The 27,478-nt window shown below is 40.8% G+C and overlaps 1 long non-coding RNA gene across 1 annotated transcript in view; it reads right to left on the reverse strand.

Moving 5' to 3' along the window:
* LOC144586544 (uncharacterized) overlaps positions 1–27,250 on the reverse strand; it is a 67,164-nt gene extending 39,914 nt beyond the window's left edge. The window contains exon 1 of the long non-coding RNA XR_013541420.1: positions 27,133–27,250. This is a non-coding gene — a long non-coding RNA (uncharacterized LOC144586544). The remainder of the gene's footprint in view (positions 1–27,132) is intronic.
* Between the last annotated feature and the right edge of the window lie 228 nt (positions 27,251–27,478).

Raw genomic sequence — 27,478 nt, forward strand, 5'->3', positions numbered from 1 at the left:
GATTATTAACATATACTTACCTCCCACATCCAGAAAAGCTGAAACAGAAGGAAACTGGACAGACCTTGAAAACTATGTAAGAGAGCTTATCATGGAACATCCGGATGCTCTGGTCCTGACTGGTGGGGATCTAAACGCCCGTATGGGACCAGATGATGACTATCTGGGAACCAAATTTAAGATGATAGCCAACATAAGAAATGATAATGTGGGGACCCTGAATCAGGAGAGGGCATCTAAGGACCAACATGCAAATTATGCCGGGGCCTGTCTGTACAAATTTGCCTACAGACTGGGCCTCTCAGTTTTAAATGGCACAATCACAGGTGATACTCCAGGAAAATATACATTTATGGCAGCAACTAAAGCTAGTACAATTGACTACATCCTGGTGTGCAGGGGGCTCCTTTCCATGGTCAAAACTCTCCAAGTACTTCCTTACATGGAGGGGGATCATTTCCCCCTACATCTAAGTTTTCACCTAAACGTCAGAGATTTAGACACAGAACCAAGATATCATACTGAAATTACAGCACTAGAAAGAGTGGGTTGCCGAGTAAGATGGTCACCTAAACTGGCACAAAATTTAAAACAACTTTTAACTTCAAAAAAAATTTGATTGATGCCCTTAATCCAGTAGGAAGCCAGACAGTCCACTGGAATCCCATAGATAAATATGAAACTCTCCTACAACAATTACAGCCACATCTCGTCCACTCATATAGCAGAAACCTTCAGAATTCATATAACCGATCCAAACCTTGGTTCAACCAAAGCTGTAAGGCAGCAAAACAATTAGTTAATCAGACATACCAGGAATACCTGAGAGCAGAAGACCAGGTAAAAAAAGAGGTCCTCCTAAAACTACTGGTACATAAGAAAGAATACAAACAGCAGATACATCACAGTAAAAGAGAACACACGAGAGAACTATGGAGGAAGGTGATTGAAGCAGCAAAAGCCAAAAATCCATCCCTTTTCTGGAAACTAATCTCAGGCAGACTATCAGAGCCCAAACACCCATTATCCTCTTGTATTCCACCAGATAAATGGGTATCCCACTTTACAAGTATGTATGAGGAGGTCATTGTACCCCCTTCTCCACTAATGCTCGGAAGCACTCCCAAATGGCCCCCGGTGACCCCAGGTGAAATAATAGCTCATATAGATCAGTTAAAAAATGGAAAAGCCCCAGGCCTTGATGGCATCCCACCAGAACTGCTAAAAGAAAACAAGACATGGTGGGGCTCCTTTCTAGCACCTCTCTTCACCCATATTAATGACACAGGCCAAATCCCAATATCATGGAAAACGGCCACAGTGGTCCCGTTTTATAAGAAAGGGAAAAGGGAGGATCCAGCCAACTACAGGCCAATAAGTTTGCTGAATATTATAAGCAAACTATATGCAAGGCACCTCCTAGACAAACTCCTGGAGTGGCTCGAAGTAGAAAATATCATTGGGGCAGAACAAGCAGGCTTTCAGCCAGGGAGATCCACAATAGAACAATGCCTAATTATACAGCATCTTATAGAGAAATACTCAGCCAAAGGAGTAACATCACTCTATGCTGCCTTTGTGGACTTTAAATCAGCATTCGATTCTATACCGAGAACACACCTCTGGGACAATCTATCAAACTCATCTATAGACAAAAGACTTCTATATCTAATCAGGGCCCTACATGAAGAAACATACCTGAGAGTCAGGTGCAGCAGACAGGGACACCTCACGGAATCTGTGCAAACGCACAGAGGTGTTAGGCAAGGCTGCCTGCTGGCACCAGCATTATTCATATTTTACATAAACGACTTATCAAGCTGGCTTAACACCGCCGATCTCCATTCACCTAAACTTACAGATAGAACAGTGCCAGCCTTACTCTATGCTGATGATACAGTAATTCTATCCAGAACCCCCATAGGGCTGAGGAGGGCACTTAAGAAGCTTGCCTCATACTGTGAATATAAATCATTAACGATTAACTATCAGAAGACCAAGATAGTCGCCTTTGGACAGAGACCCAAGAGTAGGTCATGGCAAATAACTGGACACAGTATCGAGCAGGTGAACAGCTTCAAATATCTGGGGGTAGTATTACAGGCCTCAGGATCTAGGCTTCAGCATAGTAAATTTGTGGCTGATCAGGGAGAAAGATCGGCAAATAGTATAGTAAAATTCCATCTCTCCCAAGGAGGGTCCTTCATACCGGCAGCCCTCAAATTGTATAGAGCAAAGGCATTAGCCCAGCTGCTGTACGGCTCATTCATGGGGCCACCCAGTTCTCACTTCGCACCACAAGAAATAGTCCAATCCAAATTCTTAAGAACTATACTCCAGGTCCCAAGATGCGTGTCAAATGCAAGGATAAGGCTAGAAACAGGATGCCTTAAAGTAGAAGCCTGGATCAGAATTCAATCTATATATATGTGGCTAAAGGGACAGTTAAATCCAGAAGGCCTATTTTCCTTATTATTTAAAGATAACTATCAATCTAAGTGGGTTAAATCGGTCCAGGGCTACTTGGGGAAAATTGGCCTCTCACCTCAGGCACTTATATCCTCTGGAATAGAGCAGGCAAAACAAATAGTTAAACAAAGAATAGAGGACAATGAATACCAAACAGACCTTTCTAGCATCCAAAATATGGCAGCACGGACTTACATCAAAAATTGTATGGTACCGGCCAAATACTTAACATCTTTGGAAATTAAAGGAATTAGAAGAGCCTTTACTCTGGCAAGGTGTTTGGCCCTCCCCTCTGCTGTACTAGAAGGGAAGTATAAAAATACCCCTTTTGCGGAAAGGTTATGCTCCTGCCACCTGAGGGAGATCGAGACCATACAGCACATGTTCTTCACCTGCCCATTGTATGAAGCAGTGCGAAAAGAGACTATAACCCCCTTAATAGATAGATTGCCAGGACGTTCAGAGGGAAATAGGCTAGAGTTCCTTCTCTCAGATGTTGATGTCCAGATCACCTGTCGGGTTGCGAGGTTCTGTGTAGCAATTCTTCGATTGCGGAAGTTAAATACCAATTAGATTGCCGTTCCCAGTTGTATGTATGCCAACATGTTCTAATGGATATACTGAAAGTTAGAAATTTTAAGGTTTTATAAGGTTTTATACTTATGTGACTGGTCTAAGGACTGTAAATAAACTATTGATTGACTACTGGATTGATGGATGGTATCCAGTTCAATCCCCAGAAAAGTGAGATAAATGGATGGGCCCTCAGATTTTTCCTCCCCCAAAGGAACACCCAAGGTCCCTCGTGAGGAATTAAAACGTTATAATGAAGAACTTGCATTGACCAGATCCTGGTTTCCCACAAAATAAAAAAATTATCCAAATAATGGACAACACGGGAAAGCCTTGGCCTGCACTTTAGTGCCCACTCCAAAAATGAGCTAAAGCACTCAAAAGCTGCACAGGACACCGAGCACCCTATGGGCATCACCTTGTCCATGTAGAAAGAACTTTCAAATTGAAAACCTAGCAATTTGAAATCATCTGGATAAACTGGCAGCAAACAGAAAGCTGACTTAATGTCAGCCTTCACCAGCTCTGCCCCAGTGCCACAGGATCTTACCATCTGGACTGCAGCATCAAAATATGTGTACCTAACTGTACACATCTCCGCGGGAATCATGTTATTTACAGATTCACCAGTGGGGTAAGACCAAACCCCTCCTACATGATGTGTGTGTTGTATAAGTGCACACTCACCTTGTGTAATAGCTGCCTGAACCACTGAGGTGGCCGAAGGCAACACAAAAACTTGCTGGCTGGTACCTGGAACAACATCAGCAGGCCTCTACTGTGTGTCAATCAGAATGCCCATTCCTATGTTAGTAGTCTCATTTGCTGGTCGGTCCTGGAACTGATCCAGTGTCATCACCATGGTGTCCTGTGCACTTTCCTCCAGTGTTCCAATGGCCAAGTATGAGGTGTCTCCCTCTACCAAAACCACCTCAATCGACCTTGGAGCTGCAGAACATTCCTTTTCCAAGAAAGCAATTCAAGACATCATCACCTCACCTAATTTCTTGAGCTCAGCCACATTACGGGCTTTAGACTCCCTGCTTGCTTTCCTGGGAGTAGCAGCTCTGGAAGCCTCCTTGGCAAGGACCCTTTTCCTCTCAAGCTCACTCAACTTAGCCAGAATCGCACTACAGTCAGGCTATTCATCTTCGTCTGAAGAGGAAAGACAGGTGCTGCCCTAGCTGGAGCCTTGCATTTTTCAGGCTACTTACCTTTTTTTCTCCCCTTGCCCTTTCTTGGGCCCCATAATAGCTGGGTTGGCTTTATAAAATCACAGAATCATACAATACAGTGGTGCCCCGCTTGACGATTACCTCGTTATACGATGAAATTGCTTGATGATGATGTTATCTATGGGTGATTTTCGTTTGACGACGATCGGTTCCCTACTTCGGGAACCGATTTTTTTTGCTTAACGATGATCAAAAACAGCTGATAATCAGGTTTTCAAAATGGCCGCCCGCTGTGCAAAATGGGTCCCCACTCTGTTCAGGATGGATTCTTCGCAAGACAGGCGCCATAAAATGGCCACCCTATGGAGGATCTTCGCTGGACAGTGAGGTATTTCCCCCATTGGAACACAATTTAAATTAGCTTCTAAGCTAATTTAAATTATTTCTTTCTTCTTTTCCTATTTATTATTTAAGATTATTATGTTCTGTTATTGATATTTTGTACTTATGTTATTATAATTTTATACTTTTTGTGTTAGCCGCTCAGAGTGGTACCGACTTACCAGATGGGCGGGATATAAATCAAATAAATAAAAAATAAATAAATAAAATAAATGACTGGTTTTCAATGGATTTCAATGGGGTTTTTATTTCACTTGACAACATTTCGCTCTATAGTGATTTTGCTGGAATGGGTTATCATCCTCAAGCGGGGCACCACTATAATTGAATTAGAAGGGGCCTATAAGACCATTGAGTCCAACACACTGCTCTGTGCAGGAATCCAAATCGAAGCAGCTCTGACAGATGGTTGTCCAATTTTCTCTTGAATGCCTCCAATATTAGAGAGCTCACCACCTTCCGAGGTAATTAATTCTATTGCCACACTGGTCTAATGGTTAAGAAGCTTTTCCTGATACGCAGCCTAAATCTGGATTCCTGAAGCTTGAGCCCTTATTATGTGTCCTAGTCAAGAAGAAATCCTATCCCTCCTCTCTATGACTATTGTTCAAGTACAGTGGTGCCTCGCACAACGATTGCTTCATACAACGATGAATTCACACAGTGATGGGTTTCTTTGAGGAATTTCCCCCATCATTTAACGATGTTCTCTATGGGGGAATTTCACAACGATGTCTCTTTTTTGCTCCTGTAAAAGTGTCTTAAACTGTTAGAAACCTGTTTTAAATGTTTGCAATCGTTAGCCTACCTCCTGAAACCTAGGCAAACTTAATTTGGTGTTGTTCTGAGTCGTCGTTAATTTTTGGTGATTTTTAAAATTCTCCATTGAAAGCCTTTGAACGGACCATTCAAAGGCTTTCAATGGAGAATTTAAAAAATCACCAAAAATTAACGAAGACTCAGAACAACACCAAATTAAGTTTGCATAGGTTTCAGGAGGTGGGCTAACGATTGCAAGCATTTAAAACAGGTTTCTAACAGTTTAAGACACTTTTACAGGAGCGAAAAGGGAGATCGGAAAGGGCTCTTTGATCTCCGTTTCCCTTTTAAAGCTCTTTCCGATCTCCCTTTTCGCTCCTGTAAAAGTGTCTTAAACTGTTTGAAGCCTGTTTTAAATGCTTGCAATCGTTATCCCACCTCCTGAAACCTATGCAAACTTAATTTGGTGTTGTTCTGAGTCTTCGTTAATTTTTGGTGATTTTTTCTCTCATTGAAAAGCATTGGACGGATGGTCCAATGCTTTTCAATGAGAGAGAAAAAAAATCACCAAAAATTAACGACGACTCAGAACAACACCAAATTAAGTTTGCATAGGTTTCAGGAGGTGGGCTAATGATTGCAAGCATTAATCTGTTCCAATTGGGAATGCATTCCTATGGGAAATGGTGTTTCACTTAAAAATGTTTTCACATAACGATTTTTTTAATGGAACCAATTAACATCGTTAAGCGAGGCACCACTGTATTTAAATAGTGCTGCCATGCCTCCCCCCAGTCTTCTTTTCTCAAGGCTAATGTCTGGTTCTTTCAGTCTTCCCTCATAAAACTTAGTTTCCAGATCCGTCTTATTGTCCTTCTCTGAATTTGCACCAGTTTGTGGGCACACTTCTTAAAGTGTGGCATTCAGAACTGGACCCCGTACTCTAAATGAGGCCTAACCAGTCCTGAATACAGGGGGACCAGTACTTAATTGGATTTAGAGACTATGCTTCTGTTAATGCATCCTAAAATCACATTTGCTTTTTTTTTTCTTTGCAGCCACATTGCATTCTTGGCTCATATTCAGCTTTTGATTTACATTTCCAAGACCCTTCTCACTCCTAATATTACTGAGCCAGGTATCCCCATCTTACAACTGTGCACTTGATTTTTCTTCCCCCAGGTGCAGAACCTTGCACTTAATCCCTGTTAAATTTCATTCTATTGTTTTCAGCCCAATGCTCAAATCCATCAGAATCTTTTCCAGTTTTGTTTCTGTCTTCTAAGTTGTTGGCTAATCCACCCACTTGTGTGTCATCCACAAATTTGATTAGTATTCCATGCATTCCTTCATCCAAGTCATTACATTGAAGAGCACTAGGCCCAGGACTGAGCTTTGTGGTACCCCACTTGTTACCTTCTCCCAGTTTGAGAAAGAGCAATTGATAAACACTCTCTGAGTACAATTTTGTAACCAGCTGTATATCCACCTGAGAGTTGTCATATTCAATTGACACCTAGTTAGCTTGCCACTCAGAATATCATGGGGCTCTTTGTAAAAGACTTTGCTGAAGTCAAGATAGATTAAATCTACATTCGATTGTGAGAGCTGAGGGAGGATCACATAGAAATTCATGCATATTTTTGTACATTCTTCCTGATACTCACATTTATTTATGCATTTTACCGAATGATCAAAGTGGGTTCAGTTGTATATGTATGCATAGTCTCAGCTAGCCAGCTTCTAGTATTCTATAGCCTTATGTTTGCATATATAATGTATAATTTAATTGTGTGTTGTTTAGTACATCAGATTTTAAAATACAAGCATTGTTTTGTGTACACTTCTTTTCTCCCAAACGTCCTGGAAACATGTACATCCTTTTGGATGTCTGAATTGGGCTATAAAATCCTAGACACTGGTTAGCAGAGACATTGAATGGAACGCCTGTTAGAGGGGAGGATATAATATAATATTTTATTGCCATTTCTATTCACCTTTAATAGTTTTAACTTGATTTAACTTCCTTTTCTCCCATTTAGTACTATTCATCGGCCTCTTGAAAAGAAGAGAAATCTCTGCCTTGACTGGAACATGGAGTGTGTTTGCCAGATTTGACGCTGGCAGGCTGCTTCTGCATATATCCTTTCAAAGTGTTGGCTGTGCCATTTTCCCTGACAGATATTTGCAGAGCTAAATCAGGCAACTCTGGGATTTTGATACTCTGAACATTTGCTTCCACAGTCGGGCTAGCCCTGAAAGCAGCGATCCAGGACTGTCATTTTTGATACGAGAGAAAACAAACAAACACTCGCTCTCCTTCTGTGACTTGTTCTCTTTTGTCTGGGCAGTTTTGGCTATGAAATGCTGGCGGCATGTCTGGGCTTTATCCATCTCACTACCACCTAGGAGGAGAATGGATGAGCCTGACAGCTCTCCAGCTGTTGGCTTTGCAATTCCATATGTGTCCCTGAAATTCTCACAGAGCAGACGTTACACTCTGCTTGCTCTGCAGCCAGACGCGAGGCCTCCCTTTTCCATCCCCCAAGAGATATTTGCCTCTTTCCACATTTGACAATACATAGAATTGGGACAGACTTTGTATTGCCATATGTGGTTTCCCCTTGTAGAGACGCAGGCTTTCCACTGGAATAGGGTTTCTAAAGAGGAGAGCAGCTATCTTTGAATCCCAGAACCAGCTTTAAGGTGCTGTGCAACTTTCTTGAGTAGTAGGCATCCTTCAGTCTCAAGAGACTATGGTATTGTGCTCTGTATGGAGGTCTTGGAACAGTGTCTTGTGTGGCTGAGAAGGCCAATTCGAGAGTGACAATCCCTTCCACACTGGAGACAAATCCAATCTGTCCCCTGTCCAGCTCCCTGGTTTTGCTTGTTTCGGGACTGCCTCTTTGCCTCGGTCTGCTGTACAAGTGTCTCTTCAAATTGGGAGAGGCCATGATGCACCGCCTGCCTCCAGGCTGAACGCTCAGACGTCAAGGTTTCCCATCTGTTGAGGTCCATTCCTAAGGCCTTCAGATCCCGCTTGCAGATGTCCTTGTAACGCAGCTGTGGTCTCCCTCGGGGGCGGCTTCCCTGCACTAATTCTCCATACAGGAGATCTTTTGGAATCCGACCATCAGCCATTCTCACGACGTGCCCAAGCCAACGTAGACGGCGCTGTTTCAATATTGTGTACATGCTGAAAATTCCAGCTCGTTCTAGGACTACTCTATTTGGAACTTTGTCCTGCCAGGTGATACCAAAAATGCGTCGGAGACAACGCATATGGAAGGTGTTCAGCTTCCTCTCCTGCCGTGCACAAAGGGTCCAGGACTCGCTGCAGTATAGGAGTGTGCTCAGGACACAGGCTCTATAGACCTGGATTTTGGTGTATGCCGTCAACTTCTTATTAAGCCATACTCTCTTTGTGAGTCTAGAGAACATGGTAGCTGCTTTCCCAATGCGTTTATCCAGCTCGACATCTAGGGAGAGATTGTCAGAGATTGTTGAGCCAAGGTACACAAATTCATGAACAACCTCCAGTTCTTGCATGGAGATAGTAATAGAGGGAGGTGAGTCCACGCCCTGGCACATGACTTGTGTTTTCTTCAGGCTGATAGTTAGTCCAAAGTCTTGGCAGGCCTTGCTAAAATGATTTATGAGTTGTTGGAGGTCTTCAGCAGAGTGGGCAACAATGGCTGCATCATCAGCAAAGAGGAAGTCCCGCATGCATTTCATTTGGACTTTGGTCTTCGCTCTCAATCTAGTGAGATTAAAGAGCTTTCCATCTGATCTAGTCCGGAGATAGACACCTTCTGTTGTAGTTCCAAAGGCCTGCTTCAGCATGACAGCAAAGAAGATCCCAAACAGGGTTGGCGCAAGGACACAGCCTTGTTTTACTCCGCTTCGGATGTCAAAGGGATCTGATGTTGAGCCATCAAAAACTACAGTGCCCTTCATTTCCTCATGAAAGGACCTGATGATATTAAGGAGTTGAGGTGGACATCCAATCTTGGGAAGTATTTTAAAAAGTCCGTCCCTGCTAACCAAGTCAAAGGCCTTTGTGAGATCTATGAAGGCCACAAAGAGTGGCTGTTGTTGTTCCCTGCATTTCTCCTGCAGCTGTCGGAGGGAGAATACCATGTCAGTGGTGGATCTGTTAGCTCGAAAACCACACTGTGATTCTGGATACACTGTCTGCAAGCACCTGAAGTCTCTTCAGCACAACACGGGCCAGCAGCTTCCCTACAACGCTGAGAAGAGAGATACCACGGTAGTTATTGCAGTCGCCCCTGTCACCTTTGTTCTTATACAATGTGACGATGTTTGCGTCCTTCATGTCCTGTGGTACTCCACCTTCTCTCCAGCAAAGAGAAAAGAGTTCATACAGCTCAGTGGTGATGATCTCTTTACAACTTTCTTGAGTAGGTTTCTGGAAAATTGCAGAGGAAAGAAAAAAAGAAATTCCATCATGCCAGCAGATACCAGATATAAGCTTTAAACCTGTATCTAGAGGTATGGCACACCCAATTAAGACACTAGAGTGGATAGCTGGATTTTAAATGGGGTCTGCCTTGTTTTGAAAGCAATTATTTGCTCTTGGTTTTATTAAAATGTGAAACTCAATCATTATGCTTTTTCTTTATTTTATTGTAATGTTCTATTGATATTGTTTTCATGTGTTGATATTGTATTGGTTATTTTATTTTATTGTCCGCTTTTGTATTATTTGTCTTTAGTCTTTGTTTTATGGTACTATCTAAACTGCCCAGAATGGCCTGGGTTGCCAGATGGGTGGTATCGAAATTAAATAAAAAATAAATAAATAATGTTACATTTAAAAGATAGGGGGAAAACACTATCATAATTGCAGTTTGTGTTGTCACTTTGAAAGTTGTTGCTTCTGTTATGTGACCAGAAAACATGCAAAGGAGAAACATTCAGACTCGTTTTAAGTTCCATGAAAAGAGATCTTAAGAAAATCACCCTATCTGAACCAGTCAGCTTACCGTATTTGCCGGTGTATAAGGGGACTGGGCGTATAAGACCACCCCCCAACATTCCCACTCAGAATGTAGAGTTTGTTATATACTTGCTGTATAAGATACCCCCTCTTCCGCATGCGTGATTCTGCTTTGGCTGCATCATGGGGAGAGTTCCTTTTGCTCCTTTTGGTTCCTTTTTGGAGAGAGCCAGGGTTTGCTGGAAGAAGGAACAGCAGAGAGGCGGCAGCCATTTTGGAGAGGCCGCAGCCATTTTGAGAGGCAGCAGCCATATGGTCACATCTCAAAATGGCTGCCACTTCTCTACTATTCCGACAGTCAGCTGTTCGGTGCTAGAGCCAGGCTGTTCCTAGGCTAGGAGCGGGGCTCTACTCGGTCTTACTACCAGGTAAGTGACTTCGCTGGGAGAGAGGGAGGGTTTGCTGGACATGCACCCGGCGTACAAGACGAACCCCCCCACACACTTGGAGGCATGTTTTTCAGGGCAAAAAAGTCATCTTGTATGCCGGCAAATATGGTACCCTGGTGGGGTTTGCTGCTGAAGTCCTCAGAAATGGAGAATCATTTAACACATATTAATACCCAAATGAATCAATCATTCACCTGCTTAGAAGAAGTGCTATTTGAAAGGCATAGTGCTACAGTTTATGACCACAACCAGAACAGCAAGACAAGATGTATGCCATTAGGTTAACTTGGGCCATGACTTTGTTCAAATTTAATACAATAGGATGTCTAAGGAACATCAGTGATATGCATCAGATTTGGCCAACATTGGAGCAGAGGTAGGCCACTTCAGGCCACTTTCAGCATTTTCCAAGGTGAAACAAAATCCCAAAGGAAGTTAGAGGAACTGACCCAGTTGAAGCTTGGTTTAGGCTTCAGATTTTGAAATGGCAGACAGTCTGCTGCTACCGTAATGTTTTTTCTGTGGAAAACTCTCATGGAGGGAGGAGGGAATCAGTGATGACCAGACTCCTTCTAGTCCTTGGACATGCTGTTCAACAATCTTTGTTATTGTTGTGCTTTGGGATTGTGACATTCCCATTTGTTTCTTGCTTGTGTTGGCCTTAGGTGCTATGTCACCCTAAAATCGGCAATAGCACCCCACTTGGAGCTGAAGGTGCCCAAAGAGAGACAATAGTTCCAGCCAGGGGTTTCATTCCAACCTCAAGCCCTGCAACTACTAGCCTAACCTTCAGTGTAGCCTATAATAGTGAGAGAGATTTACCACTTGGCGCAACCAGGCCTGAACCTGCCTAGCTTCCAAATTCAGATGGCACTGTAACCATGCCAGTCATTGCCTGGTCTTGCAGCCCCAGATTCTCTCTTAAGCCAGGCCAGGCTAAAAGCAATCACAATAAACTACTCCTGAACATAACAATAAATCTCAGACTTTTGTGAGGGTTGGAAACTCTACCCCCAAAGAAAAAGATTTACCAGATCCCTGGCCTAAATAAACCACAAATAAATAAAAGATTACCATAATCTCCAGTAAGCTTGCCAAGGCCCACTCACAGTCGGTACACCCTTCCTCACCTTGGAACTTGAAATCTTGTGGTGGTGCAGCCACACTACCAGCTGATTAAGTCACACGCCTTTAGATACTCTCTTTTGCTGCTGTGCTGTATCCAGGTTAGCATGCTGCCTCTCTTGTCAATCTGTTTTCTTCCCATGTTTTATGTAGGCTGATACTGTTATGGATGCTTACACTGCTGTCACTTCTCCAACCTCTTCCAACGTTTCCCTATCATGTAACATGACATGACATAACATAGGGATCCTCTAATAAAGTCACTGGCTGGATAGCTCAGCGAGTTGGGTACCTGGGGTCAGTAGTTTGATTTCCCCACTGTGCCTCCTAGGAGAAGACCCAGCCTGTATTGCCTTGAACAAGCTGTATGGTCTCAAGGCACCCGCAGGAGAAGGAAATGGTAAAACCGCTTCTGAGCACTCTAGAAAATCTTGGAAAAGGTCAGCCTGAGTCAGAATCAAGTTGGCAGCACGTAATTGCTACATATAGTGAAGTCTATTTGCATTGCTTCTTTGAGATGGATCTTTTTTTCCTTATCAACCCTCATGTGTCACAGCCCCTGTTTCATATACAGGGCACTTCATTGGATGGAATCACTTCTTTTTAGGACCCAGAGACAGACTCTTACCTGTGGAAACTCAGCTTAGTTAATCATCCTAATTTCCTTATACATCATATGAAATGTATTAACTCAGATGAAACAGCAGAATTCATATGTTTAAATATAGCAGTGTTATAGTGGGAAAAGAGATTTATAACAAGTTGTACAAGAATCTCATTTTCGTGGTTCAACTTTTCCTGGTGGACATTTGCTGTTTGCAGTGTAATGAAACTGCAAGACAGATACACTGAAGAGAGTTGGCGGCTGATAGAGAAGGGCTTTAAAAACAAAAACCCCAACCTAATCCAGATTTGTTCCTTGTACGTCAGCCATGCCCAACACTATCTAAACTTATCTCTATTTCCCTTCAGAATGCATTGTGTGTAAATAGAGAAAATAAGCCGTGAGCTCTGCTGCTTCTATTAGACCTGTATCTTGTATATAAAGACTAAATCTTCTGTGGTAAATTTTCAATAAGAGAAAATGGGTTTGTGCTGGAGATGCTAGGATTTGGACGATGAGGGTCAATGCATTGATTTTCGCAAAGGTAATATGATTTGGGTCACTATAACAGCAAGTTAATCCATTACCAGTGACAGTGTAATCTACCTACCTCCCATGAACCTCCTCCCCCCCCCCCTTGCTTCATAAAACCTGATGTTTCTGCATTAGGTTGTTGTTGGGCTTGGTTGCACACGAGTATCTCGAGTTAGCCTCTAGACTAATACACTGATACATCGCTGCTTGTGTGTTTGAGAGAGTGTTTTAATTTTTAGCTGGAATACATCTGTTCTCTGGTCAGTGAAGCAACCCAGATCACTTTAACTGAAAAGGAGTGGGATGGTGGTGGTAATGGATGCTATGGAAGCCATATCTCTGCTATGAAATGCTGCTCTGTAGGACCAGATGGAATGGTACTTTCATAGAGCATGCCATAAGGCAATATGAAGAAACTCAGCCATAACACACTATATATAGATCATTTTAAAAAAGCCAACTAGGGTCCTTTTAAGGAGAAAGGCAAGGTGAAAATATTTTAAATAAATAAATAAAGTTATTTCAACTATGCATAGCTTCTGCTCCTTCGTTGTTTCATCAAGCTGCCTTTGACTTAAGGCAACTTTAAGAATTGCTGACCTCCAAGATGTGCTGTCCTCAGCAGAGCCCTGCCAAGCTCTTGTAAACTCAGGTCTGCAACTTTCTTTATGAAGTCAATCCATCTCATACACTAGATGATGATAATCCTTCCACTGAAATCGCTGTTTAGCGAAATAATTGTCTAGCGAAAAGCATTTCCCTATTGGAATGCATTGAAACCTGTTTAATGCATTCCAATGGGGAAGAATTGTTGTTGTCTAGTGAAGATCGGCCATAGGAAAGCCGCTTTGCAAACCACCAATCAGCTGTTTAAATAGCTGTCTTGCGAAGCTTAGGTCCCGAAAACACCCGTTTTGTGAGCGCAGAGGGAGCTATCAAAATCGTTGTCTAGCAAAAATCAGTTTGCGAAGCAGGGACCAAACATTGTCCAACGAAATTCCCCCATAGGAATCACTGTTTTGCGAATCACTATAGTTATTGCAAAAAAGTCGATGTCTAGTGAAAAAACTGTCATGCGGGGTAACTGTCCAGCGAGGCACCACTGTATTGGGTCTTCCTTTTTTCCTGCTGCCTTCTTCCTAGTTTCAATGTATTTTCTCATGGTTTGCCTAAAGTATGACAGACTCAATTTCATCATTTTTGCTTCCACAGAAAGTTCAGGCTTGAATTGATCTAGAACCCCTTCATTCATCTTTCTAGTGGTCCAGGGTATCCGCAAAACTCTCCTCCAGCACCATATTTCAAATGAATCAAGTTTTTCCTGTCAGCTTTCTTCACTGTCCAGCATTCACATCAGGAATACAATAATGTGGAAGGTCTTGGTCTCCAGGAATACCTTCTTACAGTTTTTTAAATCTTTCCTATTTCCTTTATAGCTGCCCTTTCCAGTCTTCATCTGACTAAATAATTTCTGGCTACAGTCCCCATTTGGACTGATGATTGAACCAAGGAATCTTTACCAATTTCAGTTTCTTCACTGTAAATACTAAAATTGTCTAGTTCTTTGTTAGTCATGATTTTTGTCTTCTTAATGGTCAACTACAGTCCTGCTTTTGCACCTACTTCATCAGAAATCATTTCAAGTCATTGCTGCCTTGTGCCAATAAGATATGTTACCTGCATATCTTCTTATTGATATTTCTTCCACTAATTTCCACGTTTCCTTCAGGGATCAGATCTTTAAAAGACTTTATTTATTTATTTATTTATTTTTGTTTGTTTAGTACTGCCTTTTAACACAAAGCCAACCCAAGGAGTTTCAGAAAGTAAAACTTGAGAATAACGTGAATACAGTTCCTCAGCCATAGTACTATAACAATAAAGCAATATGAATGATAAAAATAGCAAAACATTCAGGAAGTATGGAGATGTTTCAGGGAATGCATCTTCAAATTCCAGGAAACGTTGTAGAGTTTATACATTTAAAACCTGTGCTTCAAAAGAGGCTAGCTATGAAGCCCAAAGTCATCATTGCCTCTTACCCACTAAAGCTTTTATAGAAAACAGAATGAAATCTTTACCAAGAAATACTGCTCATCTGTAAAATGAAGATTATGCTATTCATTTCCCTTGAATATTAGGATTATTTTAAGAAGGGCTGGAGATGATTCAGATAAATACAGTCGAGGTATATCTTCCTCAAAATGGCAAGTGAGTTCATTCACATTTCCCCAGGATGAAAGAGCTTCAGAAAATGTATAGTTAAGCAGTAAATTGCCAAACATCCAGAACAAAGGCTTCCCTTGCTCCAGTCCCTTCCACTGCAGGTTGGAAGGGATTGGAGCAAGTTGAAACTTTTGTGCTCAGGGACCTAAGTGCTGCTAATTCTTTGTGTCTGCAGTTCCAGCTATTGTTAAGGCACAGGGGCAGAAAGTAGTCAAAGAGCTGGCAATGTGTCACACAGTGTTTAAATTGTACCCAGCCCAGAAGGAATGGCTCTGATGATGATGATCAATCAATGCTTGATGGACAAAGTGCCAAGACTAACTTTTCTCTTGCATTTTTCATGTATACCTGCCATTATGATGCAAAATTTATCATGCTTACTCTACAGACGCATTATACTCCACAGTATAAAATGAGTGCCAACCAATTCTTCATTCCTTATTCTACTTTTTCACCCAAAGGGGAAAACTTGCATCTTCAATCTGGAAAAAATTCTGAAGGAAGGTTAAGACAGTTTTATGCTGTGTGTTTCTACATTCATGTTTCTCTCTCTCTCTCTCTTGACAATGTTTATCATGAAGACGCTTCCCCTGAATGAGTATTTCAGGCTATTAGCCCTTTAAAGGCGGGCAAGCCAGACATTTAAGAAGAATGCCCTGTTGGCTTTTAGGAAGTGAATTATCATTATCAAATGGAGGAGTTTTGAACAACAGGCTTGAAGCATTTCTTCAAAGCTTTACACTCCTGAACAGCTTTTTCCAACATTTCAAATTGTAGAAACCAAGCAATACTAATAGTACACTTGATCTTAGCCAAAAGGCAAAGAGCACAGTGAAACCTGAAACCCTTTGCTGTCAGCTGGCAGTGGTGTTTAGTGGTTAGAGTGTTATGCATGGATTGGGAAGGTCTAGGTTTAAACCGCCACTGACCAATGATGCTTCAAGAGTAACCTTGAGATAGTTACCCTCAACTAAATCATCTTTATCATTCTTATAACTGCAGAGTTGGAAGGGACCCTATGGATCATCGAGTCCATACCCCCAAGCATTTGATAAAACATGGTTGGCCAATTTCAAAACATCACTATAGGCTGACTGATTCCCCCTATATCTTGCTTTTGAGGGGAGATGTTGCTTTTTATATCAAAGGTGGGCAAAGGCCAATGATCTTAATATTGTTACTTCACAACTCAAGCATTATACATAATAAAATAGATACATTGGGAGGTGGGGCTTCATCACGGTGAGACTAGTCGGGTTTCAGGAGGGCTCCTGAAACTGACCAAGACCACTCGGTACTGTCCCCCCCCCGAAAAACCTGGGAGGACAAGGACTTTCACTAGGAGGAGTGAAAATCTGAAGTAGCAGAATTGACTGAGAGGGGAGAAGAGCTGGTGAAAGCCTGTTTTTCTTCTCTTTCAAGTCTCATCTAAGTAGGCAACAAGCTGGGAATGCCCCTCACACAGAGAGTGGAAAAGTACAGAAAGATTTTGGAAAATATTTCTGATCAGAACTTGGATTTGAATCATGGGATCCAGTACAGGGGCAAAATCCTGACTGAATACTGGGATAAGAGACCCTCAAGGACTGGCAAAAGAATATTCAATACATGTTATTTATTAGACTACAACAGATACAAGGAGGGATGGAGCAGCTGTCTGAACAATTTAAAGATTTAGGGACGCAAATGAAATCTGCAACGAAGAGGGAGAAAAAAACAGAGGGCACCAAGACAGAATGGAAGAATTACAACAAGAAAAAAACAAGATGGAATCAACTTACAAATAGAGGGAAACAATTTTGCTTCTAGAACCCAGAAGTTTTTAGAAGAAAAAGTTGAAGATACAGTGCAACTGATAGCTAATTTGTTAAGCCTACTTATGGAGACATCAGGGGAAGTGAATCCAACTGTGGATACGGCAAGAGGAATTGATAGGACCACATAGGATGAAGACTTTACTATGGAAGGGAGGGGAATGGAGATGATTGGACATATGCTGTGGCAGGTGGGACAGAGGAGGAGATAATATGTGGAGTTGATGAAGTTTGGAGGGGCAGATTTAATTATATATAAATGGTTGATAAAATGGAAGATGACGTTATAAAAGATTACCTGATAAAATGGGCACAAAATATTGGTTATAATATTGATTCAGAGCAATGGACACAAACTTGGCAGAATAATATTAAACTTACAAAATTAGTAAGCTTTAAGGGAAAAAAAAGAAAGAAAGAGAAGGTCCAAGAAAGTGAAATATTAGTAACTATAGATATTCTGGAAAATTGCTATATTGTTTTCTCTTGGTATGATTTCCCTTTTTAACATAACTGTATAAGCAGATGTAAGAATACTCCTTCACTCTCTGGAATTTTACCCTTTCCCATACTCACCCCCTTTTTTTCCCAGTCCCCCTATCTGTACCTCAACCCTTATTCCTATGGAAAATTAATAAAAACTTCTAGTATAGAAAATATATATGTTCTGCTTAACTAGTGTCAGGACTGGTGCCTTGCCGGAACCCAGCAACCTTAGTGCAGGCAGGATCAGCCCCAGCTCTCTGGGGAGAACTGCTTGGTGATTCATGCCCTGCCTGGTTGTTTCTGCCTTGCCTCTCCTGCATCCCTAGACCTTGCTGCCTTGATATGGCTTTGACCCCTGGACTGTCTGACCACAATTTGTATCATCCTTCCACCCGACTGATGTTTGGACTCAAAACCCCAGCTGATTGATCTCTGATTGGACTGTGGGGTTGTTTCTACCTTGTTCCTGTGGTCTTGCTCTGGACTGGGTCCTAGTGCCTCTTCTACCAAACCCTGACAACTAGTACATTTTATTTTTAAGGTACTTAGAGCTGTAGAATCACCTAAGAAATACAGTGGGGTCTCGACTTACGAACGGCTCGACATACGAACGTTTCGACTTACGAACCGCTCTCATAGGAATATATGGACTCGGGGGTATCTATATTTGTATGGTGAGTGTTGTGTATATTTTAACTTTTTTTTGTAGTGTTGTCCAGTTTTACCTTGGGGAAGAGCACCTCATTTCGTTGCACCCACTTGTGAGCGCAATGACAAATAAATTTCTTATGTCTTATGTCTTATGTCTTAAAAGCTAAGTCATCTTAGGTTAAAAGGAAAAAAGAAAAATATCCCCCTCTAGTGGCAGAAGGCGGAATAGCAGCTTCCCATTAGTTTCTATGGACGAAAAGAGCAGATACGGATTAAATGGTTTTCAATGCATTCCTATGGGAAATGCAGATTCGACTTAAGAACTTTTCGACCTGAGAACTGCCTTCCAATACGGATTAAGTTCGTAAGTCGAGACCCCACTATAATTAATAACAGTAAAATATCTGGAATATATTAAGAGCAGGAAGGCTTTGTGTCCTTCCTTAAACATGTGAATTATGAATTACTCAGCTATCTAGGCATCTGGTTTTGGAGCCAGAGATGGGGAGTTTGATTCTCCTTGACAGGGGCAGGACTTGACCCATAGAATCCCTCCCAGCTCTACAGTTCTAAGATGATGATGATGATTTAAAAATACCAGGCACGTTGGTCAAAATCATTAAAACATTGACTGGTATTATATAACAGATACAAGTTTTAACCTAAAACCTAAGCATCTGTTAAATATCAGTGCAATATGTATGCTGTTGCTAATATTGCCATTTTTGTAGCTCTAATGCTGTTGTTTCTGAGATCTGCAACTGCTTCTAATACTGTGTGAAATTTCTTGATATTGTTCCCAAAGCCCCAATGACTATGGGGACCACTTGAGTGTGTTTCATCTACAAACAAGATGTTTAAATTGCCAGATCTCTGCACTTTGTTAGTTTTTCTGATTCTTTATTTTCAGCTCTGGCATATCCAGACAGTTCTTTATTCTATTGCTACTATGTCTGGTGTGCTATGTTCAAGGTGTCTATCTCTTTAGATCCAGAAATCCCACAATATCTTTACTTTGTCATTTTCTGACCCCTTCTGTATCTGATGTTCCCATGGGTTTTTGCAGATTGGCAAGTTATATTTTTTGCATAATGAACGGTGTACTAATTTTGTCACTTGATCATAGCTAATTTTGTAATCTATTTGTGCAATATTTGTAGATTCACAGATGAGGTGTGACACAGTTTCATCTTTTTCTTGACAGAGTTGACATTTACTGTTAGCACTAATTCCTTGACACTTAGCTTTCATCAAATTGCTTTGGAGTTCTTGTTCTTGTACAGTAGAAATCAAGCCTTTGGTTTCATTCTTAATGGTCCCATTCCATCAATATTTCTCAGATATTTTCCAAGTACTGCCTTATTTTTCCAGCTGTTTAATTTATTTTCAAATTGTTGTTTCTTATACTGAGCTGTTGATTCTGTTGTTTTCAAAATATTCTCCATTTTTACTGCCTTAAGTAATTTTTCTCTACTTGTTCTGATATAATAATTTAGGCTTCTTGTTTCCTCCTCTGCTATGTGCTGTATTTGCAGTAATCCACAACCTCTAATTTTTCATGGTAAATATAATCTGTCCACATCACTTGATATATAGTACATGATGCATATTCATTAGTTTCTGTGTTTTTTTGATCCAGTTCTTCTAATTCATTCTGGGTCCAGTCTATTATTCCAGCTGGGTATCTAATTACTGGAACTGCCCATGTATTTATGGCTTTAATTGTATTTCCAGCATTTAATTTTGATTTTTAAATTTTCCGCAGTCCTTTGATGTATCCCCTTTCTGTAAATTCTTTAACTTTTGTGTGCAGGATGCTAGTATTCCAAGGCATTTATAATTTTCACCACTTGATAGTGATTTTTATATTATAGCCATTTTTTAAAACTCTATTCCATCTAGGTTTTGGACAGTGTGTAGACAGAACTGCACATTTGTCAATTCCAAATTTCATTTGAATATCTTCACTAAATATCCTCACTGTGTTTAGCAGTGGTTCTGTCTCTGTGGGATCTTTTGCATATAGCTTAAGTCATCCATTTATAACAGATGATTATTTTTTCTGCTTGTTCTGAAATATAGTAGCCCAATCCAGTTAAAATTACTGACATAGGGATTAGTGAGATGTTAAACAACAGTGGTGACAAAGAATCCCCTTGAAATATTCCTCTTTGATGCTTACTTCCCCAGTTAAACCTTATCTGGTCCATTACAGTGGTGCCACACTTGATGATGATAATCTGTTCCAGGAAAGTCGCTGTTAAGCGAAATCGTCATCAAGCAAAAAAAAATTGGCATGCATTGAAATCCAGTTAATGTGTTCCAATGGGGGAAATACCTGATCATCCAGCGAAGATCCTCCATAGGATGGCCATTTTATGATCCCTGTGTTGCGAAAATAGGTCTGGAAAACAGCGGGGAGCCATTTTGTGAACCGCCAATCAGCTACTTTTAATCATCATTCCTCGAAAAAATGGTTTATGAAACAACGTAAAGTGAAAAAAAACACATAGAAATGTCATTTTGCGATCGCAAAAAAAGTCATCGTAAAGCGATTTCATTGTCTAATGGGGTCGTCGTCAAGCGGGGCACCACTGTAATTGTTGTTATGTCACTATTTGGGTTATGTCACTATTTGGGTGTTTTCTTTTCCAAATTTCCATCTTTCTTTTTTGGAAACTTGGGTTGGGTTTTCCTTGTTAACAGCATTTCATGATTTCTCGATTTTCAACATGTGTCCAAGTTTTGCACCTACATTGTTCTGGTAGCTTTGCAACAGCCTGTCCTGGTTCTTCAACAGGGTCTGCTGAGCCCTTCAGCCCATTTGTCACTAGATGTCCAGGGGCAATAGCATCTGGCATGTTCCTTGTTGACCTGGGTGACAACCGAGCTGATATGGATTTGTGTTTATTTCCTCTCATCATAATGGGTAGTTGGAGGACACAGCTGATCTGGCTTCTCAGCTGAGACTTCTTTGGCTTGGGAGACCCTTATGGTAGCTACACTACCGCCACCATAGCTCTCAACCTCACTGAAGTATGCAAGCCCCTCTGCCTCAACAAGGCCTGGGTGCATGGAAGGTAATGTTGCTGTTTATCCAGGCATTTAATTGTCTTGAATTTCACCTGTATTTCTGCTGTCCAGCAGCTCCCTTTAAAAAAAGCCTTTCTACCTTGTCAAAAGACCCAACCCATCCATCCCTTAGCATTCTTTTTCTTTGTATATACACATATATAGACATGGCAGTTTTCAAAACACATTTGGAGGTCCAATAAAGCCAATGCAGTGCTAGAGAAATCAATAGAATTCTTAGAGTCAACAGCAGTGGAGACAAACCTCATTCCCAGAAGTAACTTTCAAAAGTGTTGAACACCTAGGAGCTCCTATTGACTTCATACTTGTGGAAATTAGGCCAGAGATCTCTGAAGAGCATTTTTGAAACTGAAAAGCCATGGCTGTCCTGAAGCCAATTCTTTTCTTCCCCCCTCCCCCAACAGTAAAGCAGATAATGGCAAGTCCATCCCCATTTATATAAGGAAACATAGTGAATTGACTCAGTGGCATTTATTTAATAATTTATTGGCTGCACTTGAAGCCTGCCTTTCCTCCTGTGAGCCCAAGACCACCTCATTTAATCTCACAATCATCCTGTGAGGTCGACCAGCTGCATGAGAATCAATAGATCACAGTCATCCACTGAGTTTTGAAGCTAAGCAAAAACTTAAAACAAAGTCTCCTAACTCACAGGCTTCTGATGGGGGATAAAACTGCCTCTAAATTTGAGAGGTGCAAAATTAGCTTGTGCACAACATGCAGTCCCTCAAGACTCTTTCGTCAGTCTCCAGGTCCATGGAGAAACCTCTACCAATGTTTCCACAGAACTGATATAAAAAAAATCAAAACCAGAACTGGTTTTGATTTTTGGAACCTGGAAAACACTAATCTCAGATTAGTATATATATATATACAGTATATATATATATATAAATTAATGTCTCTGAGATTAGTGTTTTCCAGGTTCCAAAAATCAAAACCAGAAGAGAGTGTCTGAACACTTTCAGGTTTTTTTCATGAGATTTTTAATAGTTTGTTTTTTTTGTTTGTTTGTTTGTTTTAAGAGAGAGGAGGGACATTTCCAGGCCCCATGAGGTCTGCAACAAGTGCTAGAGGTGAAAATTTGGTTCCTACTATTGATAGCTCAGGTATCTAGTTGCAGAGTCAGAGGTTGGAGTTTGATTCCCCACTCTACCTCCTGTGAGTACAGCCACTCTGTGTGGCTTTGGGAAAGCTGCACAGCCCCAGAAGAAGGGAATGATAAACCACTTCTGAATATCATCTACCTGGAAAACCATGAAAAGGGTTGCAATACAGTATGTTAGAACTGACTCTACAGCACATGATTATTATTGATTACACCCACCCAAAGTTTCTCACCCCCCATCCTAAGTCAATTTAAAAGGTAACTGTATTTCTGTCTGAGCTGAATAAGATTGATTGATTGATTGATTGATTGATTGATTGGTTTGTTGGTTTGTTTGTTTGTTTGTTTGTTTGTTTGTTTGTTTGTTTGTTTGCCAACAATACTTCAACCACTTTCCTGCCTTGCGAACTCTTCTTAGCAATCATGTGTGGAGGAGAGAGACTCTCACAGACCCAAAAATCAGAGAAAGACTTTCAATCATGTATTCCTTCAGGGTTTAACCTGAACTGAGATTTAATATACATAGAACAGATTGAGGATTCTGTTTTATTAAAATTCCTAGATTTCCTTTTTCTAAGAAAGACTTCAGGCAACTCACAACAATTTAGATAGATAGATAGATAGATAGATAGATAGATAGATAGATAGATAGATAGATAGATTGATTGATTGATTGATTGATTGATTGATTGATTGATTGATTGATTGATTGATTGATTGATTGATTGATTGATTTTTGCCAAGTTTACCAAATATGAGTGTGGAAGGAAAAAGAAACACATTTGTTTATCTGTACCAGGAAAGTAGAGAAAAATTGTGCTACCAAGAACATGTGCAGTATTTGTATTTGTAAGAGAAAATAAACATGTGTGAGAGAGGGGCAAGGGGAAAGGTTTGTCAGGTAAACACAGGCAAAACAGGTGTGTCTCTCTATCCCAATTTTCCCCAAATGGAAAGTTTACAACAGGTTCATGTTTCAAAATTGACAACAGTAAGCACATTGCGACTAAAAAGGATGAAATACTGTCTTTTGCATAATGTATAATTAACCTGTGGAACTAATTCACTACCACATGAGATTACTGTAGCCAAGGGCTTAATAGGATTATATAAAAAGAAGAAAAATGCAACATTTATATGGATGAGAACATCAAAAGCCACGTGGCTAGCCAAAACAAAAATCCTTCATGCTTTATAAGGATAAAGCAATCACAGAGCGACAAAGGTTAAGTTTTTCCCCCCATTATGAACAAATCCTCTGTGAACATAAACATTATTGGAAGTAGGAAGTAGGAAGTAGGAACAACAGTTGGAATGAACTGTGGCACTAATCCGGTAGAGATTTTCTGAATATGGGGGCCAAGCAACTCATCGTTGAAAGCTGAATGTTGCCCTTTTTGCAATGCTAGTGTTTAACTGTTTCATTTACTTGGAATGAACAGTTGCTGTTTCCTTAAATAACCAAAGGATCTGTACACAGAAACAGCACTGTGGCTGGATTTCATGGTGTCCTGCATTGATTGTAGCCTATTGATTTTCTTTCCTAGAATTCCATGCGAGCTATTTAAAAAAAACATGGCCCATGTTTGTCCATGTTTTCTTTCCCCTTAACCGTACTGAAGTATATTGCATTCAGGAATATGATTCCAGTGAATCTTGACAGGTTGTGAAGTGACTGCTATTTAAACCAGAAAGGCTGAACATAGAATCCTCTGGATGTTTTGGCTTGCAGAGCTCATCAACCCTAATGGTACGGAATTGTTAGGAACCCAATGTATTGTAGTGGACAGAATAATGGACTAAGATACAGGAGACCTGGGTTTGATTGCCCGCTCAGTTATGGAAACTCACTGAGGGGTGGAATTGGTAAAACCACTCTTTAATTAATTAATTTAACATATTTTTACTTCACCTTTCTTCCTTAAAAGGACCCAAGCTGGCTTACATTATTAAAAGACAATATTTAAAAACTAAAAATAGTAAGTTTCCAATGATTTAAAAGAATCAAATAAATACTGCCCCACAAATGCTAAATAAAATCAACACAAAAAACACATTCAAAGCAACAAGGCACAACACTCCATTTAAAAAATCCTCCCAGACAGTTAATCACAAAGAGAAAGCATGTCTGAAGAGGAATGTCTTTGCCTGCTTGTGGCTATCTTTTGTATCTGTACCAACACAATTTTTATTATTTATTTATTTATTTATTTATTAGATTTTTATCCCGCCCTTCTAGACTATGTCTACTCAGGGCGGCTCACAATATTTCAAATGACTTGATTTTTTGCCCCTGTCTTTCTTCACTATTTTCCTTTCATCTAGTATGCATGATTTTGACCTTGGTTTCCAGTGGCATTCTTTGATAACCCCAACCTCTTCCCTTTTTTAAATTTCAAAAAGCAAAAGGACATATTTTGGAAAACATGCACACAACATGTCTGTAGAGTTTTTGGTCCAACGCAACTTTTCTTCCTCACCTTGCCTAATTCAAATACAGGGATCTCAAATTAGAACATAGCTTTCCAGTATGCATGTGATGGAGTGGGTGTGGCAATATTACTTTAACCGAGAGGTTAAGGGTGTGTGAGTTTCTCCACTGTATGTGTTATACCTACTCACATCTTTGCTTCACTATTTTCTTAGGTCCAAAACAGCCCTTCAAAATATTTTGGCACAGAGGGAATATAGCCACATACAAGCAATTCTCACTTTTGTCTTCTCTCAATAACCATAGTACAGATTATATGCTCATCTTCGGGAATCCTCTACCACTGGATGATTCTATATGAGGGAAATTTCTGATTGAATTTGTGCCTAGCATATGTATATTTAAACTCCCATTTTAAAAAGCCAGGAAATTCAGTTCTTCAAAAGACCTCCAGTTTATGAATGTCGTATATGTGCTTCTGTACCCATGATTCAAAAAGTCAGAAAATGGTCCAATATTGCTGCACAATATTGTGCCCATATTGCCATCAGGCAAAAGGATGCCAAGCTTTAGATATCAAAGAGCTGCCTGAATGTTGACAACACTAAGGTCTACAGTCAAGATGGTCTACAAGATACCCTGTTCTGCTCACTACCATTCAAACTTGTTGAAAAACAGCCCTGATGATTGCTTTGTGTTTGGGTGAGAAGTGGTGAACTGATGAAAAAAGGAGTCAGCTTCTGGGATTTTCCCTTGTGTGGTGTAACTTTGGGAATGCTAGTGGTCAATGTTCCCTCTAAGCTGCACACACACACACACACGCACACACACACACACACGCACACACACACACACACACGCACACGCGCACACACACGCACACGCGCGCGCACACACACACACACACACACACACACACACACACACACACACACACACACACACACTTGCCCAGAGCTCTGTTAGGGTTTCACATGGGCAGCTAGCAACCACTTTGTTTACTTCCTATTTCAAATAAATCACATAGTGGAACCTGAGAGACTGAGAGAAGGGTCACCTGGAAGATCTTAAAAAGCAGATAAAGTTGGGTGTCATCAGCACGCTGGTGGTACCAGACCACAAAATTTTGGAGAGCCTCTTTCAGGTTTTTTATGTATATATGGAATAGTATGGGGAATCATAGAACCTTGGACACTCCATAGGCTAATGGTCAAGGTGTTGAACACGAGTCCCCCAGCACCACTATCATTCACAAAGTGACACCACATGAAGGGAAAGTCCCAGAAGCTGCTGCCTTATTTCATCAGTTCACCAATTCTCACCCAAACACAAAGCAATTGTCAGGACTGGTTTTCAATGAGTGTGAATGGTAGTGAGCAGAACAGGGTTTCTTGTAGACCATCTTGACTGTTGCCGTTGGTGTTGTCAACATTCAGGCTGCCCTTTGCTGTGTAAAGCTTGGCATCCTTTTTTTCATGGGCACAATATTGTGCAGAAATATCGAACCAGTTCCTGACTTTTTGAATCATGGGTACCGAAGCAATATGCCACATTCATAAACCAGGGATATTTTTTTTTGAAGAATTGAATAAATATATCCTTTCTAAATGAGACTGTAATATTACCTTACAAATAAACTTCTGGCAAAGAACTCTTCTTTGGTTCCACTGCTGGAAAGATCCCACCACAGCTGTCTGCTGACATTCAGACCTCCACAGGTTCCATGCTTTGTGAGTCTTCAGTGCTCAGAAAGGCAATTTCACACCGGGCTGCCCTTTTAATGCCTGCACCTTTGGATGCCTTTCGCTAAGTCTATAATCTTTTAATTAAACTCTGCATGACAATAAGGCAACTTATTTGCTCGGTTTTACTTGCGGCTGCAGCTTGATGGGGTTGTCAATACTGACCTGTCTTGACCTCTCCGCAGACACAGCCACTTGTAAGATTGCTTTGCAAAATGTTTCTTTAAAAGACATGTACACAGCCTCTCCAATAAAAGGGCATTCTGAAAGATTATTAAGGTTTGTGTTTATGTTTGTTTTTGTGAGATGTTGCAAAATTTGGAGGCTTGGCTTGTAGTTCTTCCCTCTTTTATGGTTCTACATTTTCCCCAGAAACATGACAGCTAGTAAACAGACTAATGTACCAGTCAGGAAAGTTGAATAAATATATCCTTTCTAAATGAGACTGTAATATTACAAGCCTTACAATAAATACAACTTTATACCCCCAATGTACTGCTTTGCACCTTTATCATATTTATTTTTACTCACCCCCTTGCTTAAATCTGACTCCTCCCTGGATGAAAAGAGCTTATCGTAGATAGCCTTGGCACCAGGCCTCTGATACAGCTGAAATGTAGTGAACTTCTCGGGGCCGGTTCTTGGGCCATTTCCCCTGTTGAACAGAAAGCATTGTGACACTACACATTACCTTGTGATTAAATAGATGTGGTGGGGAAAAAGAAAGCAATGAAACTTCCCCAAGGAGGTGACTGACATATAGTTGGCATTGGCTGTGGTCACATTGGCAAAAAGAACTGCATTTAAGAGTAATTTAAATTGATTTAGGGGACGTGGTGGCCCTGCGGGCTAAACCGCAGAAGCCTGTGCTGCAGGG

Source organism: Pogona vitticeps, chromosome 2 (genome assembly GCF_051106095.1).
Source record: "Pogona vitticeps strain Pit_001003342236 chromosome 2, PviZW2.1, whole genome shotgun sequence".
Classification (NCBI taxonomy): Eukaryota; Metazoa; Chordata; class Lepidosauria; order Squamata; family Agamidae; genus Pogona; species Pogona vitticeps.